At 37.6% G+C, this 20,494-nt stretch overlaps 1 protein-coding gene across 4 annotated transcripts in view; it reads right to left on the bottom strand.

Annotated features, from left to right (window-relative positions):
- The window catches only part of capt (adenylyl cyclase-associated protein 1), a 317,169-nt gene that overhangs the window by 198,971 nt on the left and 97,704 nt on the right, over nt 1-20,494 (bottom strand). The window lies entirely within an intron of this gene.

The raw sequence follows: 20,494 nt of genomic DNA, 5'->3' as shown, positions 1-20,494 counted from the left end.
TACAAGTATTATGATATAACATAGCATAGTATATTACAGTTCATGATATCTCATATATCATATTATACAGTAGGTATATCATGAACTGTAATATACTATACTATGATATATCATAATATTCGTATAATTTAAAATTATATATTACTAAATGTACTATAATAACTTATAATGCAATATAAATATCGAATAGATATCTAATAGAATGTACCTGGGAAACATTTTCTTTAAGTTGTATTAATTTATGGTCATATCATGTATCATACCATATATTACATCATATTCTATATTATATTATATTATATTATATTATATCATATTATATTATATTATATATTAACAGGATGACAATAATGCACTTAGTGAATCGGCTATGAGAATTAGCTACAAAATTTACCACGAAATTGCAAAGGAATTGAAACATTGAACGAAGGTAACTTCATCAAGCGATGTTTAATTATATTGGCATATGAACTCTGTCCACAGCAAGTAGGGGAAGTGGAAGCCATATGCCTATCTCGTAGAACCGTGGTGAGGAGATTGCAGTATGTGCGTATGGGTTATGTAAATAAGCCTAATGATTTGTGTGTGTGGATAGAGCGAAGTTTATTTCATTAAATTAATGAGTGTTATAAATTCTGTAATGTACAATGAATTGATGTAATATCCTTATAAACTATTATGTACTGACAGACTGAATGACTAGAACAACCGTGGTTCTTGTTATATTAATGCAGGGAAGGTAGCTGTAATGCGAGTCCGCCACTGCGTGAGCGTTCTGCTCTGGCTTGGAATTGAAGTGCCTTGCGGAGCGAGAGCAGCTCAGGCCGACCAAATGGAGCCGCTCTCATGCCCGGCCCTGAAATAAGGCATAGCTCACATTGGTAGGCTAGCAATTTTTTAAAACAAAGTCTTTGATCAAACTGCCTTCCTTATGGCGTAATAAAATACGTGTTTAAAGAGATGGCTCCATTGTGTAGCAACAAATTTCTCGCTGTAGTGTGAAGACAAGCATTGCTAAATTAATATTGTTAACCTGTATTTCGCTTTTCCCAATTGGCATTACTGAATAACATCCAATTTCCTTATTGCAGTAATCGATATTCATCTATTTAAACTTCACAATGTCAAGGTAAGTATTCATAAATATACAATTAGTAACATTTTGTAAACGAATTTTAGGGATATATTACTGTACTCCAACCAGGAGAAAGTCTCAGGGGAATGAGACGCAGCGGGGTAATGTTGATGTCATAAGGTCACACACGTGGGTACACGCATCTCCATTGGCTAACTCTCGAAATACAAACGATAACACTGATAATATTTATACTACCCTAGTTACAAAATTAGATCACGGTTAATCTCCTGGTCTTTTAATCCCTCCATACAGGAAATAACATATGCAGGAGAGCGCATGTTTTTTTTTTTAAACTGACGTTATAACGGTAATATATCTAACTACTTCGCTCCAATAGATGACGCAATAATAAGCACATTCCTTTCACGGTTAATCTCCTGGTTGGAGAACAGTATTTACGTTTTTATTTTATTCACGAAATAGGCCTAGTCCTAGTCATTCGAGGTCTGAGATTTTTCAGATTAATCTCAAACCTCTTGTGACATTATTATAAATAATCGAATTCAATGTAGCTACTTATCTATCCTTGGGAGAAAAATTTGCAATTTTTATCCGATTTTTTTTTAACTTTTTTTCCCCTTATTACTTGACACAAAAATTTAGGATTTTCACACAAAATAAACCCCTCAAATATTTTTTTTTGGGGGGGGGGCAGGGACGCAATTTTTTGAAGCGAAAACTGAAATGTGTTTTAGTTCTTGACCCACAGTTTCTATGAAGAGTGGAGTAAGACAGTAAAATAAATTTTGTAGAACAAAATTTATTTTACTGTCTTACTCCACTCTTCATTCAGATCTAAATATAGCCAAAACAGAGACTGCAATTCATTCTTCCTACACACGGTTATATGCAACATTGCCAACACATTCTAACAGCTTAATTCACCAGATTCCTCTGAACCTGCCCCTGCACGACCTGATCGTCGCCTCAGACACACTGATTTGTTGATGCTTTGAGGAACGTTAATGGACGTCATCCTCTCCACAAGTCTCATATTGTTAGTTAGTTGGTTAGTTAGTTAGTTAGTTAGTTAGTTAGTTAGTGGGGTTTAAAAAGGGCGCGTCAGCGGCTATGGCTATTTGCGCCCTTTCCATATTGTTGTAATGTTAATTATTTAAGCACAATTGATAGTACCAATGTACAAAAATTGTCAAATAAAAGAAAAAAAACTGTCTTATTCCTAAAAGAACACAGAATAAGCTGTGAAAACAGTTTCTCCCTATCTTATTTCATTAAGGAAATATCTCTATTTTATCCAATTAAGGAAAAATGGTTTTTTTTTTATTTCAAACATAGAAATAAAAACTTAAGATCTTGGATTTCTAAATTAACTTTCTTAAGCAGTAGGACACTGTTTGTAGTTTGGCACTTAGCTACATTAATCAGCTTGATTTTGGTGCAAGAATGATGAAAATATCTCAATTCTAAGTCCACTTTGTGTTAACATTAGTGTTGTAAAATGCTGTAAAACTGAACGTGGAAAAAAATCATATACGGTACATCCTGTGAGTAAGAAAAATTGTAAAACCAAAACACAGCTTCCTGACTATATGAAAAATATATAAAACTAACTGACTGTTATACATAGACACGTGCAGAACTGCACTTCCGGTTTAAAGAAATGGTGTTTCCGGTGAATAAGAACTCAGCTAATTAATTAACCAAACATCATAGAGACAAAACTTATATACTTTTGAAAACTAGAAAGTTCAAGCTTTCAGATGACATACAAAAAATCAAATTTTTTAATAAATAATTTTTGTGACAATAATTATCGCAATGGACAGAAATTTGTACAGGAGTAAGACAAGGTTGCGGCCTTTCACCATTGCTATTTATTATATATACACACATATATATATATATATATATCAAATAATTAGAGAATGGAAACAATTACCTCATGGATATATACAACTCAATAGACATTTACAACTAGATGCATTACTTTCTGCAGACGATATAGCTCTGGTGGCATCCTCAGAAGATGAATTCAGTAGTTATTTCAAAGTTCAATTTTTAATTTTAACAAAATTGGAATGAAATATGATATGAAAATCAGTAAAGAAAAAACTAAAATTATGGCCTTCTGCAGAAAATATCCTGTGCCTAGAAAAATATGTTTAGATTAAAAAATATTAGAAAGAGTAAATTATTTTACATATCTCGGATACACACTATCTTTTTCCGATGAAGTAGACATTTCACAGAAAATTTCTAAATACACCTAAACAATGGAAATAATTAACAACATTATAAAACCTTCCCTAGTACAAAGACATACTAGAATTCGCCTATACAAAACCTTGGCGAGACCTGTACTTTGTTACGGCAGTGAGGCATGGACATTGAGGAAGAAAGACGAAAGCAGAATAACGGCCAATGAAATGAAATTTATGAGATATACAGCGGGATATACGAAATGGGATCACAAACGCAATGAAGATGTAATGGAAGAATTACAACTAGAAACTGTAATTGAGGACCGTTTTTGCAAAACTTGCTAACTGAAAAAAAAAACTAAATTTTACAGGAGAGACAAAAACACTATAGTAAGCAAGTATCTCTCACTTATAGCAGAAAGCAAGTTTTGAAAAAACGATCACACTTTGGCACACTACAATGAAGAGAAATAACCCAATTTTACTAAGACGGTTTGAACATCATGTAGAGGCCTGTCTTGTGTTAACGAATCCATCAAAATCTCAATTTTGCATATTTTGCAGTTGGCAAGTTTTGTAAAAAACGGTCCTCAATTAATCACGTAAAACATTATCATAACAACTTGATAAATCATCTGCAACACATGCTTACAGGTAGAACCCCAAAAGTCATGCTCCACTATCGTCCAAACGGGAAGAGATCTCTCGGTCGTCCAAAGAAGCGCTGGATTTAAAATTCAACTGTGAGATCGTAACAGGCCATATGGATTAATACTTGAAGAGGAGGAGGAGAAGGAGGAGGAGGAGGAGGAGGAGGAGGAGGAGGAGAAGAAGAAGAAGAAGAAGAAGAAGAAATTTTTGGAGGAAAATTAAGGGTAGATGAGTACCTTAATGCAATTAAATAGAGAACAGCAGGTAGCAGAAAAGGAGATAATGGATGCTTTACTACTAATCGGTACGTATTGAATTTTGAAAGGGCTCAGTTGTGTTAGAAAGCTTTCTGTATCGATTCACTAGCTCTGTTAGGCCAAACCTGTTGAAGCGCCATGTAACCGCACTTTAGGAACGACAGTAATATTAAAACCAAATCTGTTTTTTATTAAACATTTTATAATCAGAGCAGAGATACATACAAAATAAGTTTGCATATGTGTATGCGCGGGCGCACATGTGTGCACGCTATGAGATACATACAAATGCTGGTGCCTCTTGATGGGAACGGTTTATCCCTTGTTGAATCTCGAGTGTAATTGCCCATTAAAGTTTGGATGAGAAATCCGAAATAAGGGAGGGTGGGGGGGAATGAAAATGGATATGTGTTATACGTGGAATTAAACGCCATAGTACATATACCGGGTGTACTAAAAAATTCGACACGAACTTTCCGATTCCTATTCTACATACTGCAACAAGAAGCTTAGTTTTGCAATTGAGTTGTGCAAATGGTTGATTAAAGTTCAAAATTACATAAAAATAGCACTGCCCGATCATAGAGATTTCTGTTGTTCATAAAGATTAATCAAAATCTTACAGGAATAACGGTTAAACAAGACACAGTAGGGGAGAGTCGGGTAGTATCGGACGTCGGGTAATATCGGACAGTGAGTTTCTTTCATCTACCACACGATGATAGTACCTGATTGACGTGGTTACGTTTCTGTGATGTCGCATAGAGAAACGTAACCATGTCATTCAGGTACTACCATATGGTGGTAGATGAAAAAAACGCATTGTCCGATACTACCCGATGTCCGATACTACCCGACTCTCCCCTAATTCACACAGTAATCAATTCAATTAATCACATAGTAAAAACCCGATATAGCGCTCATTCGGATATAATGGGGTGGAAAATACATTCCCCCAAAAAGTCATTATCAATTTTGTGAAGTTTTTTTTCTTTCCGAGGTGGAAATTTTCTCCCGTAATTTAGCCGTGGTCGTTTATGACTCGTCAAGAGCACAAGGCGTTAAGTGAACATTGAATCTATGCTGCAGATGTCAGGTGCGTCGATGAGTTCTAGACAGAGGAAATAGTCTATATTCTAGTCTAGATGTCAGCATTTCTCACTATCGGAACTTTTATTTTGTATGGGTGTGTGTACAGTGCTGCTACGGGAGTATAGTTGGTGAACTACTATACTTCAGAGTGTTTTAATTAGCACTGTACCATGCTATAAGCTGCTATTACACAATCAAAATTCTTTGAAAAAAAAATATTATAAAATATTTTATGAAAGATCTTTGATAAAAAAATAGGATTTGGGGTACATTACACTACATAAAATGTTTTATAAAAGATTTATGAAAAATCTTTTAAATCTTTTATAAAAGATTTTATCAAAGATAACCTAAAACTAGGAACAAAAGCTCTCCTAATACTTATTCCACAACAGTTAATACGTGTTCCGAGGATTTGTTGATAAGTTACTAATATTTAGGCGTTAAGTTTATGATTTGTTGATACTGATATTTAGGCGTTAAGTTTTCTAGGATTTGTTGATTCTATTTTTTATTTCATTGGGTTATTTTACGACGCTGTATCAACATCTAGGTCATTTAGCGTCTGAATGAAATGAAGGTGATAATGCCGGTGAAATGAGTCCGGGGTCCAACACCGAAAGTTACCCAGCATTTGCTCGTATTGGGTTGAGGGAAAATCCCGGAAAAAACCTCAACCAGGTAACTTGCCCCGACCGGGATTCGAACCCGGGCCACCTGGTTTCGCGGCCAGACGCGCTAACCGTTACTCCACTGTTGATTCTAAGTTAAGTTTATATTGATACTAATATTTAGGCGTTAAGTTTATTTTAGTCGTTAAATTTATGATTTGTTGATAATATTTAGGCGTTAAGTTTCCTATGGTTTGTTGACACTAATATTTAGGCATTAAGTTTATGATTTGCTGATACTAATATTTACGCATTAAATTTATAACACCATGAATGAAGAACAATATTATGCTTGTTTAGCTACAATTAGTGCAATTATTACAATATGCATGTTACTGAAAAAGAAACAACTGTGGGTTAAACCATGGATTGCAAAACGTAATAAGATAGGTGCCTATCCATCACAACTTATTGAAAGAGCTACAAAGCGAGGACATGAAAAATAGTACAAATTATTATATTATATAATATGAATATAATATTACACAAATTAATTTACATTTCATTTCCTTCATACTCCGATACCAGAATTTTTGTGGTAGCAACAGTCCAGTCATATCGCGCTCCGCCGTATTTGTTTCAAGGTATAGAAATATTTTATCAAAGATAACAAGATGCACTTACATTTTATAAAAGATCTTTTATCAAAGAAACTTTAATAAAAGAAAACCCATTACATTGTCATATATTTTATAATAATATTTTATAAAAGATCTTTGTCAATGAACTTTGACAATATAATAGCAGTCATAATGACATATTCTACAAGATAAACGTGGTGAGAAAACTGAAATAAAATAATTGGGGTTTTATTATTGTTATTGTTAATGTATATTTTGAACTTCTACACGTCAAACGTTAAAATCATGATATTTACATTAAAATGATTAATTGTGACTAGTGATTTCAAGTTCTCTTCGGTTTTGGAACACAAAATTGTGAACACACGCAATATTTCATCACAAGTCACCACAGTATAATAATAATAATTTGTATAAACAAAAGCCGCCCTAAATAAAGGTTCGATAGACCGGCCTACTAATCAATTTATAAAGAATAATAAGGTAACAAAACAATTTTGTGACACTTGGAACGAAAAAGAAAAAACATTAAGATAAGAAAACGTAGGAAATCATTTACAATAAAAATTTTGTTGGGTACAAATGATTACTAATTATAGCTAAGGATGATTTTAACACATGGATCCTATGGCATCAATCGTTGCATCAGAAATTTTGTATTGTTTAAGTTGATTTAAAGTTTCACGTGGGATCGTGCCACGGGCACCGAACATGAGCCCAAAAACTGTCCAATGTGTAATGTGGTATTGTGCTCCAAGATGCTGACAACAAGGCTCATATATGACTTGTTTTTCACGACACACCTCTTGTGGCTGTTGCTCATGCATCTCAAAACGGATTGTGGGATCAAGAATGACGCCCTTATCCTTCTGCCGATCAATTATGATGATATCAGCCTGTCCAGTAGAGCCATCAGAAGAGGCGCAACCAACCTCCTCATAAACCTCATAGGAAGCATTCTGACGGATTGAAGCTGCGATGAGAGAACGAACCGTATTATGTCTGTTGATTCGGAGCAAGAAATTAAAAAGCCCAGTCGTCATGACTACCCGCAACACGACACCTGGATACATCACAGCTGAAACTTGATGCCTTAATATTAGAAAACGGAGTGTTTTGTTTTGTTGATAGCTTATAGGGATTACAGAACCGCATTTTCTTAATTCCGTCTTGAAGTTCTTTATTACCTTTTTAGCCTAAGATATATCACGGGATGTAAGGCGATTTACGTTATACCTGCTACAGCCCAGGAACTTAGCTGACGGAAAACGGGGGTGTGTCTGCAATCTGCGGGAAGGGGATTAGGCTCATCCCTTGAAAGAGTTACAGACGCGCCGCGCCTTTATCGTCGGTGTATCCATCTCCTGTTCCTGCAGAGGATGGGCGTGTGCGCTTATCGCAACCGCCCTGTTAAAAAAATAAGATCCGCTCCAGCGACTGCGATAATGAACGCGCCCCTGCTGGAATTGTTGGTAATAATTGGCGCAACGGCCAGAGGTGGAACGAGCAATTAGTTCGGCATTACGGCATCACATTCAGTGACGCAGTTTTTAGGAAGCAAAAAAATAATTAGTCCCTCATTTTAGACAATAACCGCCTAATTGTAACATATTTCGTTTTAAAATAGTGTTTTCGTACTCTGTCGACTACAACACAATTCAAGAGCCTGATACTGGGTTGCCAGAAACAAAGCAACCAATACGTTAGAACTGGTCCACAATAATGACGAGAACGAGAACGGAAAAATTATTAAAGCACATTGTAGAGTCCCGAATATCCGGACTAAACGGGCCGACGGCAATCCGGATATTACGAGGGTGAGAGTGCTATGTGGTTTTAGATCCTGTAATCTTAAAAGGGCCAAGGTCGGACACAGTAATGTAGAACGTTATAGGGCCTTTGGTCCCCTATGTTTCGTTTCACTTTTTTGTTTTGTCCACTGGCACATTTGTCCATTTCATGATTCGTACATTAAGTTTTGTCCACTGACCATTTAGTCCATTTTCATGCTTCGTCCATTATGTTTTCGTCCAATGACTATTTCATCCACTATGGCAAAAAAAAAAAATAGATGACATGAAACATAATTCATTTGGTGAAAAAGTAATTTATTTAAATTTAAATGTGTTGTTGAATGTACATACTGTTTGCATTATAAGCATGATTAGTCATCATTTTCTTCTTCCTGAAGAACTTCAGCAGGGTTAATTTTTAATCTATATGAAATTCCTCTCAGATATGTTTCCAGCCGGCCGTCTTTCTTGTAGTCTTCCTACCGTGTAACCATTTCCCTGATGCATTCATATTATTGACATACATATGTCTGATTTACTGGTGCACGGACTCGCATGTATTTTCCAACAAATGAGTAATCACTCATTTGATTCCTTTTCATCCAGCAAGACTTCCAAAAACTTCCAAATGCTGGGATGATGAAAAACAATGAGTTTTTGAAATTTACTATGCCAACCTTCGATGGCATTGTTAATCTTCTGCTCCCCACTCAAGACTGCTTCGTACACATTGCATAACCATGTTTCCGGTGTTCTAATTGTAGATGGGAAACTTATGTATTCTAAGTTGGACGAAAGGTTATGGACATAAAAGGTGTGGACAAAATGTATGGATGAACGTAAATTGTATGGACCAATCGGTCGTGGACAAGAGAACGTGGACGAAAGTTAATGGACGAAACAAATTGTGGACAGAAGGTAGTGAACGAAAGGCCCGCAAACCATGTACGAGGCGTGTTCTTAAAGTAAGTTCCATTTTCAATTATGGCTGTCGCATCGCTGCAATCGTTATTTTGCGCATGCGTGTTTTCTTATTCAGTCCTCAGGCAAGCTGTGCATGCAGTTTCAGAGCTTCAGTCCGTGTGTGTGGTTAGTTGTGATCAGTTGAAATGTTTAAAGTGATCGAGCACCCCGCCGACTGTGAGATGCGCGCTGTTATCCATTTCTTGAATGCGAGAAACATCAAACCAGCTGACATTCATAGTCAACTTTGTGAGGTGTATGGTGATGATGCCATTAGTGATGGAATGGTCAGGAGATGGGTTAGAAATTTCAACGAGGGCCGCGTCTCTGTGCATGACGAGCAGCATACCGGTCGGCCATCTTTGATCAATGACGATTTGGTGCGTGGTGTCGATGAAAAAATTCATGAGGACAGGAGGTTCACAATTTCTTCGCTTTCCTTGAATTTTCCACAAATGTTGCGGAGTGGTTCGCAGGCGGGTGAATTCTACAATGAGGGGATAGAAAGACTTGTGCCACGACTCGATAAATGCCTCAATAATGGTGGAGATTATGGTGAGAAGTAATTGAAGTGTGGGGAATACAATGCTACAAATATGGTTTGTAAATATTTTCCCGTTTACTTTCTACACCCTTTTGGAACTTACTTTAAGAACATGCCTCGTAGAAAGACGTTACTCACATGTACATAATAAACGAGGTTTTATTCATAATACGAGGTGTCTACATCGAAATGCCCTATTTTTATCTTCCTCCCAATACCAAAGAAATAATGATAAGGGAATTTTATTCACAAACGTAAGTCATATGGGGGATTAATTTTATAACAAAAAATCACAAACTTCCATGTGAGCCCCTTTGGTGGCACGATGGATGTCTAGTGTGTATTCGATTTCCGTCCAGGTCCACTCCAACATGCTCGGAGAGATGATACCAATGGCTTCCACATCTGGGCACGGAGGTCTCGAAGGTCCCGCACTTTAGTGGTGTACACCCAGTCCTTCATTTAACACCAAAAAAATAAATAAATCCAGCGGCCTGATGTCAGGAGAACGTGGAGTCCAATTCAGGGGTCCATCTCGTCCTATCCAACGCCCTGGGAATGCGCTCCACACATCCAGCGTGGAGTGGGGTGGAGCACCATCTTGTTGAACTACAACCTGGGGAAATGCTTACAGCTGCAGCATGACTAGGTAGATCTATACAAATCTGGCTTTCAGGTAGTAGCTCCCAGGCTTGAATAATTTCAAGGAAAAATTGTTCAGGAGTCGGGTATCGATCCCGGGACCCTTCGCTTAGCGCGCGAACGCTCTACCGACTGAGCTACCCCAGGAACTATACACGACACCGTCACAGGTAGATCGTTCTTGTGACAGTCTTCTCTAATCACGTTCCTCCATGTCCGGATTGTGGAAGTCATTGGTACATCCATAGATAGATTTCTTGTCAACGCAGGGGCTAACGTGGCAGTGTGTGTTTTTTTGCTACAAACTTAAACCTCATAGACTTATATTCGTGAATAAAATTCCTTCATCTTTATTTCTTTGGTATTGAGAGCAAAATAAGAATAGAGCATTTCGGTGTACACACTCTGTATAGTACAAAATACAGTGTGTCCCATTTATCTTGTGCACTTATTATAACTTTTTTCTTTGGATAGGTATTAGAATTTTTGTTTTTGAGAGTTATGTTAGAACGAGGGGCTAGCATGAGTGTGGAGATTTAGTGCGTGTAACTACATTATGGCACAAGATAGACGTGACGTCATCAATTTTTCAAATAGCTCTACACACTTTAATCATGTTACATTGATTACACACATTAAGACGAGTTCAAAAACGTATCACAATGTTACCTTCCTCATCAATAACAACAAAACGAAACAAAAACGTAACTTCCAATGTGATAACGTTATGCTCTGAGAGTCACAGAAGATGTTCCAAATGGTGACCATTCACATTAATGCACATTCGAAGGCGTTCCCCGAAAGACCGCATGTCTGCCCGGCATGTTGCTGGCTGAATGGACACACAAGCATGTCGAATGCATTGCTGCATGTCGTCTGGTGTTGTCAGAATATTCTGGTATACACTGTCCTTTATGATTCCCCACACGAAGAAGTCGAATGGCGACAGGTCCGGAAAACGTGCAGGCCGCTGTAAGTGGATTGTGGCGTCGATAGTTGTGGTTTGTTTACATGTTAAGACAGCAAACACAACACACGACATGTACGGACGTCAGTCGTCTTTCGTTTTGTGTAAGTTAATGTGCACAAGATGAATGGGGCACCACAACAAATGGCACATTCTGATGACATTCATTTTGTATTTTGTTGTTATTGATTGCAAAGGTGACATTGTGATACATTTTTGAACTCGTCTTAATGTGTGTAATCAATGTAACATGATTAAAGTGTGTAATGCTATTTGAAAAATTGATGACGTCACATGTATCTTGTACCATAATGTAGTTACATGCACCAAATCTCTATACTCATGTTAGCCCCTCGTTCTAACATATCTCTCAAAAACAAAAATTCCAATACCTACGTTACAATATGTGCACAAGATAAATGGGACACTCTGTATACGTACACTACCGTAATTAAAAAGGGGGGGGGGGGTTCCGGATATCAAGGAAGGCTAATAATCGGGACTCTACTGTATTTAAATGTGAGCATTCACAATTAACGAGAAGCTTGCCGGAAACGGGAACGTGAAATTTGGCGAAGTTTTAACTTTGCCATTCTCGTTTCCGATCACAGCCCACTAGATTCACTCTGTTGTCTTCATAAAGCTATTTGGTCTATGTATATTTTATAACAAGGAGGCCGTGACATATGTAATTTCTTCTTCATATATCGTTTCAAACTAACTCGGAAATTCAGTAAAATCACTTTCAATATGTTGTTTGTTGTTTAGTAAACTGTCCGAAGACAAGTCTGAACCTCACAAGTGATACCAACGAAGCACTGTTCATGAGGTAACTAAGCCAGCAGATAATGGAAAAGAATGGCAACTTTCTTTCCCACTCTATTGCACACATCGCCGACTAGAATAGCTTACATATTACATTAATCAGACTTCAGATGCATACAAACAATTGTTCTTCCTCTGACACATCGTCAAGTGAATCGTACTGCCTGATAATATATGTAGGCCTACATATCAGCCAGAACCTCAATCAGGGGTAATTTCAATATGTACTACGTGTATATACAGTATGACCAGATTACAATATAAATTGAATTCTTAAATGTTGTCATACATTTTGAAGTTGGTTAACCTGTGTTTATGTTGGCTGGCTTATACTCATGAGAGAATGCCACTGGTAAATTGTACACAAATAACATCTGTATGCGTAATATCGACTTTACATATTATTGACGTGCATATAAATATGCATTGTCTTTTCCGTTCTCGGTTTATTGTGAATCGAATATCTTGTTCCCGTTCCCGATTTATTGTGGACCAGCCTTTACTGTAGTCTATCTTTAGGTAGACTATATCGTCGTGTGAATCCAAGAACTAGGTAACTTGATTTTTCATATTTTGTGACATTGCCTATTTACTTATTTATTGCACTAAGGAATATGTCTCGTTTTCATTCACCTAAATGTTATATGGGAAAATAGATGTCGCTGGTATCGTTCGATCAGTTACCAAGTTCTTGCATTACATTTTGTGCGATTTTTGCTATGCTATAAAAGAGGTAACTAAAAAACGCAAATTTCGAGTTACCTAGTTCTTGCATTCACACGACGATATAATTTCTTTATTTGTGGACCATTAAAATATGAGCGAGGGAGTTTTTCCAATGCACTTCAGTTCCAATGTTCATTTCCCCAACATATTAGATTTCCCAAAATGCATTCTCAACAAAAGTTTTCCCAAATTTTTGTTTTTCCCAGAGAAAAATTTTATTAATACATCATCATCATCCTAACAGGTTATAGTCCTACAAGAAGTGTCACGATCTAGTTTTCGACCCACTTCTTCACAGGAGTCCTTGTGATCTATTGCCTCAAGGTTTATAATTCAAGATCGCTGTAGGCCTCTACGTATGTGTTCTGGACATTCGGTGGATATAATGACAATGTTGCCAAACCACGTGGGATTCCACAAAAGTGTGGAATTTTTATTACTGTGTGGATTTTTGTGTGGGATTCTCACAGCTAGGCCCACTATATTTTTAGTTAATTGAAAAATAAATGTGCATATGAAAATATCGCTATAGGTATATAACTGCAGAGTAGCCGTGGGTGGATTCGGTTCAAACGATCCGCTTTGCTGTTCTATTTTTGCAACCCAAGTGTCGCTAAAAAGACATTAAAATGATAAGATTTTAATTTTGATAATCGTCACAGTTAAGGGCGGTATAAGGACGATAATGGAAATTCCATTGTATTTATTTGTAATCGGAAAAAATTGTGTGACTATACCTGGAAATTTCAGATTAGAAGTAAAGCAATTCGTAGTTTGGCAGATTACAGTATTAGCAACACAACGAAAAGTTTTAGAGTCTTTAATCTCTAAGAATCAAAGGATTCTACGCTACGAAGAACTTCAAATGCAGTATACTATACGGAATAATGTTATGTATATATCCTATCCTAGATTATGGATCCTATGAACGGCACATTGCGCCTTGCATCGTAATTGTTCGTCGAAGTAGAGCATGATGCAAGGAGAAATAAGGCGCACGGAGAGATGGCGCAGCCTTGGGTATCAATTTGCAGACTGGCTTCGAGGAAATGTTCGCTCGCAGACACACATTACGAAAATTGCCCTGCGTGTAGGAAAGGATGATAAGAAGCAGAGCACGATGAAGGAAGCCTTCATGAACACTGCTGACTGGAATGAACGCTCCACGAGCACATGTCAGTGGTTTCCAAAATGTGATCCGCATGCCTACCAGCTGTGTTATTGCACTTTAGGCAAAAATTTAGAATTAACGAAATTCCTAGATTCTCCACCATAATATTGGTCACGGACTAGTGAAACAAATGGTGCCAGGTTAAGTCTTGGTTGGGACAAGTTATTTGTTTCAGATTTTTCCGGGTTTTCCCTCAACCCATTAAGAGCAAATGCTGGGTGACTTTCGGCGCTGGACCCGTGGACTTATTTCGCTGGCATTATCATTTTCAATTCACTTAGACGCCAGTTGATAAAGCGTTGTAATATTAACCAATTGAAAAAATCCAGCTTCCTGTTCCATTCTATATAAGAATGTGAGGGTCGAACCAGAAGTATGGCTCGATGCTTCACGATAATGTATCCAAACTTTATTTATGTCTTTATCATACAGACCCGGAACCCTATTGCAACTGAAGCCTGAAATAGTCGTAAATCCCTTGGAAAAAGTTTCCTTGCATTCGACATTACTTTTTTTTTTCACCCCATTGAGGCAGCAAATCACATGAGATTTCTTGCAGTGATTAAGGCAGATACACGCCTCATCTAAAATGACCACAGACTTCCATCTTTCTCCTGCCAGGCAAATCTCATAGTTTCCCATGCATGTCTCATCTATAATAACCGCAAATTTCCATCTTTCTCCTGCCAAGCAAATCTCATAGTTTCCCATGCATGTCTCATCTATAATAACCGCAAATTTCCATCTTTCTCCTGCCAAGCAAATCTCATAGTTTCCCATGCATGTCTCATCTATAATAACCGCAAATTTCCATCTTTCTCCTGCCAAGCAAATCTCATAGTTTCCCATGCATGTCTCTTCTATAATAACCGCAAATTTCCATCTTTCTCCTGCCAAGCAAATCTCATAGTTTCCCATGCATGTCTCATCTATAATAACCGCAAATTTCCATCTTTCTCCTGCCAGGCGAATCTCACAATTTCCCATGCATGTCTCATCTAAAATGACCACAAATTTCCATCTTTCTCCTGCCAGGCCAATCTCATAGTTTCCCATGCATGCCTCATCTAAAATGACCACAAATTTCCATCTTTCTCCTGCCAGGCGAATCTCATAGTTTCCCATGCATGCCTCATCTAAAATGACCACAAATTTCCATCTTTCTCCTGCCAGGCGAATCTCATAGTTTCCCATGCATGCCTCATCCAAAATGACCACAGACTTCCATCTTTCTCCTGCCAGGCGAATCTCATAGTTTCCCATGCATGCCTCCATCTAAAATGACCACAAATTTCCATCTTTCTCCTGCCAGGCGAATCTCATAGTTTCCCATGCATGCCTCATCCAAAATGACCACAGACTTCCATCTTTCTCCTGCCAGACAAATCTCATAGTTTCCCATGCATGTCTCATCTATAATAACCACAAATTTCCATCTTTCTCCTGCCAGGCGAATCTCACAGTTTCCCATGCATGCCTCATCTAAAATGACCACAAATTTCCATCTTTCTCCTGCCAGGCCAATCTCACAGTTTCCCATGCATGCCTCATCTAAAATGACCACAAATTTCCATCTTTCTCCTGCCAGGCGAATCTCATAGTTTCCCATGCATGCCTCATCTAAAATGACCACAAATTTCCATATTTCTCCTGCCAGGCGAATCTCACAGTTTCCCATGCATGCCTCATCTAAAATGACCACAAATTTCCATCTTTCTCCTGCCAGGCGAATCTCATTGTTTCCCATGCATGCCTCATCTAAAATGACCACAAATTTCCATCTTTCTCCTGCCAGGCGAATCTCATTGTTTCCCATGCATGCCTCATCTAAAATGACCACAAATTTCCATTTTTCTCCTGCCAGGCGAATCTCATAGTTTCCCATGCATGCCTCATCTAAAATGACCACAAATTTCCATCTTTCTCCTGCCAGGCGAATCTCATAGTTTCCCATGCATGCCTCATCTAAAATGACCACAAATTTCCATCTTTCTCCTGCCAGGCGAATCTCATAGTTTCCCATGCATGCCTCATCTAAAATGACCACAAATTTCCATCTTTCCCCTGCCAGGCGAATCTCATAGTTTCCCATGCATGCCTCATCTAAAATAACCACAAATTTCCATCTTTCTCCTGCCAGGCGAATCTCATAGTTTCCCATGCATGCCTCATCTAAAATAACCACAAATTTCCATCTTTCTCCTGCCAGGCGAATCTCCCAGTTTCCCATGCATGCCTCATCCAAAATAACCACAAATTTCCATCTTTCTCCTGCCAGGCGAATCTCATAGTTTCCCATGCATGCCTCATCTAAAATAACCACAAATTTCCATCTTTCTCCTGCCAGGCGAATCTCACAGTTTCCCATGCATGCCTCATCTAAAATAACCACAAATTTCCATCTTTCTCCTGCCAGGCGAATCTCACAGTTTCCCATGCATGCCTCATCTAAAATAACCACAAATTTCCATCTTTCTCCTGCCAGGCGAATCTCACAGTTTCCCATGCATGCCTCATCTAAATTAACCACAAATTTCCATCTTTCTCCTGCCAGGTGAATCTCATAGTTTCCCATGCATGCCGCATCTAAAATAACCACAATTTTCCATCTTTCTCCTGCCAAGCGAATCTCACCGTTTCCCATGCATGCCTCATCTAAAATAACCACAAATTTCCATCTTTCTCCTGCCAGGCGAATCTCACGGTTTCCCATGCATGCCTCATCTAAAATAACCACAAATTTCCATCTTTCTCCTGCCAGGCGAATCTCACACTTTCCCATGCATGCCTCATCTAAAATAACCACAAATTTCCATCTTTCTCCTGCCGGGCGAATCTCATAGTTTCCCATGGATGCCTCATCTAAAATAACCACAAATTTCCATCTTTCTCCTGCCAGGCGAATCTCATAGTTTCCCATGCATGCCTCATCTAAAATATCCACAAATTTCCATCTTTCTCCTGCCAGACGAATCTCATAGTTTCCCATGCATGCCTCATCTAAAATAACCACAAATTTCCATCTTTATCCTGCCAGGCGAATCTCACAGTTTCCCATGCATGCCTCATCTAAAATAACCACACATTTCCATCTTTCTCCTGCCAGACGAATCTCATAGTTTCCCATGCATGCCTCATCTAAAATAACCACAAATTTCCATCTTTCTCCTGCCAGGCGAATCTCACAGTTTCCCATGCATGCCTCATCTAAAATAACCACAAATTTCCATCTTTCTCCTGCCGGGCGAATCTCATTGTTTCCCATGCATGCCTCATCTAAAATGACCACAAATTTCCATATTTCTCCCGCCAGGCGAATCTCACAGTTTCCCATGCATGCCTCATCTAAAATAACCACAAATTTCCATCTTTCTCCTGCCAGACGAATCTCATAGTTTCACTGCGACATTCTGCAGTGTTTCACATCTCAAAGATACAATGTCAATGTAAGATCTATGGAATATAATAAATGAAATGGAAATGAAAAATACAACCAATTTCGGGTATCTGAAATATATTTATGATCTGAATTGAAACAATAAAAGATTTTTACTTGGTTATTTAATGACGCTGTATCAACTACTAGGTTATTTAGCGTCGATAGGAGTGGTGATAGCTAGATGGCATTTGGCGAGATGAGGCCAGGGATTCACTATGGATTATCTGACATTCGTCTTACGATTGGGGAAAATCTCGGAAAAATCCCAACCAGGTAATCAGCCCGGATCGGCAGGCAAGCGTCTTAGCCGACTGAGCTACTCCGGTGGCTTAAAGATTTTGAATGTCAATGTCGTACAGGATTATTTCTCAATTTCTCTTTCACTGGAAAATGTCTTTGAAGTCACTGACAACAATTATCCCTACGTACGGTGAAGAGGAGGATCTAAGCAAAGACACGCTGGACACAGATGCTCTGTTTCCTCATTAATTGAGATTGTATTGCATTCGCTGGCGGCTGCAGAAGCGAAACTCCAAGCTTCGGGGAGGTCCTTTACGCGCTCCAGAAATAATGCCGAGACAAAGAAAAAAGTAAACATTTTAACGCTGTTTACACCGGGAGCTTTTAACACAGATAATGGCTGCCAGTCTGTTTGTCTCTACGACGTCATACCAGAGCAACTTTATGAGGAAGCCACAAAACTCTTCAGTGTTCTGCCCCGTTTGAAAGCAATGGGGAATACAAAGCGCGTAATCTGTTTTGTGCCACTTTCGGCTGTTTATTCCTCCCGTCAATTGTGTTACTTTGCAAAACGTATCAAAAGTTCGACAGGATTTGTTTGTAAAAGTAACGACTTGGCTTTTCGTCAGCATTATAATTATATACTTTACTTTTGTTGAAATTTAACCCGGTTTTGATGATAGAAGTAACTGCAATAAAAACGTTATTTCCCTTTATTATGTTTATGGCGCTTCAAGTAGGTAACAGTGTAATTTTTAAGCCATGATATATATTGTAAGCAAGCTCTTATGCTGAATTTATTCAACCTCTTCTGCATACATGTGAAGCTGAAAATGTTAACATTTTCTCTTTTTTTTTTTTTTCATAAAATTTCATGATTGTAGTGCTATAATTATTATGCCTTCTCCTAAAAATGTTCACCTTAACAAGCAAATTTTCCACACCTGTGAAGTAACGGTCAGCGCGTCTGGCCGCGAAACCAGGTGGCCCGGGTTCGATTCCCGGTCGGGGCAAGTTGCCTGGTTGAGGTTTTTTCCGGGGTTCTCCCTCAACCCAATATGAGCAAATGCTGGGTAACTTTCGGTGCTGGACCCCGGACTCATTTCACCGGCATTATCACCTTCATCTCATTCAGACGCTAAATAACCTAAGCTGTTGATAAAGCGTCGTAAAATAACCTTCTAAAAAAAAAACAAGCAAATTTTCCAGCTTGTTGATTTTCCTACGTAGGCTATTATATATCTGCAGTGCTTGGGAAAAGTGACATAAGTCAGTTTCCACAAACCTTTCTTGATAATTTATTGACAACTTACACTGGTTTATGTCGATTTGATTTTTTTCTGTATGAATTATTGTAATGGGAGAAATACTTATGTCTCTTTTTCCAAGCGAGCAGATGTTCCGTAAGTTGTCAATAAATTATCAAAAAAAGTTTGTGGAAACTGACTTATGTCCTTTTCCCAAGCACAGCAGATATTATAACTGTACTGATATAATTACAAATTTTCCTGAACATTTTCCCATTACTAAAAATTTTTTGTAGGTTACTGATTTTGCTTTGTTGTAATTTTATTGCCGAAACTATACATTTTTCTAAAACATTTCCCCTCATTAAGGATTTTTTTTATAGCTTTTTGATTTCGCAAAGTTTTATGACTGTACTGTAACAATTATAAATATTCATGAAAATATTCCCTTTAACAACATTTTTTTCAGCTCATTGATTTTGTTAAGTACCAGTATTATATTTACTGTTGTAATACAATTATGAAATTTCCTGAAAATATTACCCTTAATAACCAACTTTTCTACCGTCTTGATTTTCCTAAGTTACAAGACAAAATGTTTAAGTGTACTGCTATAATATTATAAATTTTCCTGAAAATTTTTCAACTTTTTGAATTTACTAAGTATTATAACTGACTGATATAATTATATATTTTCCAGAAAATTTTCCGATTAATAAGCAATGTTTTTAGCTTATTGATTTTGCTATGTGTTTGGAATTTTACTGCCGAAACTATATAAATTGCCTAAACATTTCCCCTTATTAAGTATTCTTTTACGCTCATTCATTTTGCTAAGTTTTGTAAATTATTCTGATAAGATAATACGTTTTCCCGAAAATTTCCCCCTCCCCCATTAAAGCATTTTTTAAATTATTTATTTTGGTAAGTTCTGTTAATATTGTAACAGTTTCAGAATACCTGACTGCCCACCAATCTCCTGATAGACATTCAAAATTTGCCGATGTAATATGTCCTATATAATAAATTAGTGTCTTTGGATGCCAAAGAATAAAATGGTGTCCGACTTTGGCGTAACATGTAAACACAATGAAATGAAATGTTCCGTGTTTTTACATTCGATGCATTATAGAGAAAATAAAAAGGATGTTGCTTCCGGGCCATTGTTTTTTGAACCTACGCGCATTTGAAGATTGTTTCAAAAATAGGTTGGATGAATATGTAGGTCTCCTATCTGTAACACTCAATTTGAACACACTGTACATATTAATGTACTAATTAAGCAAAATGGATGCCCTAAGAATTCCATTAAAATATGGAAATATCGGCTAAAGGACCAACAAACAAGAGTTCGGTAAATCAGTAAATGTCAGCAGTCAATGTCG

The sequence above is a fragment of the Periplaneta americana genome, chromosome 2, assembly GCF_040183065.1.
Source record: "Periplaneta americana isolate PAMFEO1 chromosome 2, P.americana_PAMFEO1_priV1, whole genome shotgun sequence".
In the NCBI taxonomy this organism is placed as follows: domain Eukaryota; kingdom Metazoa; phylum Arthropoda; class Insecta; order Blattodea; family Blattidae; genus Periplaneta; species Periplaneta americana.
This window is presented reverse-complemented; position numbering and strand designations above follow the sequence as displayed.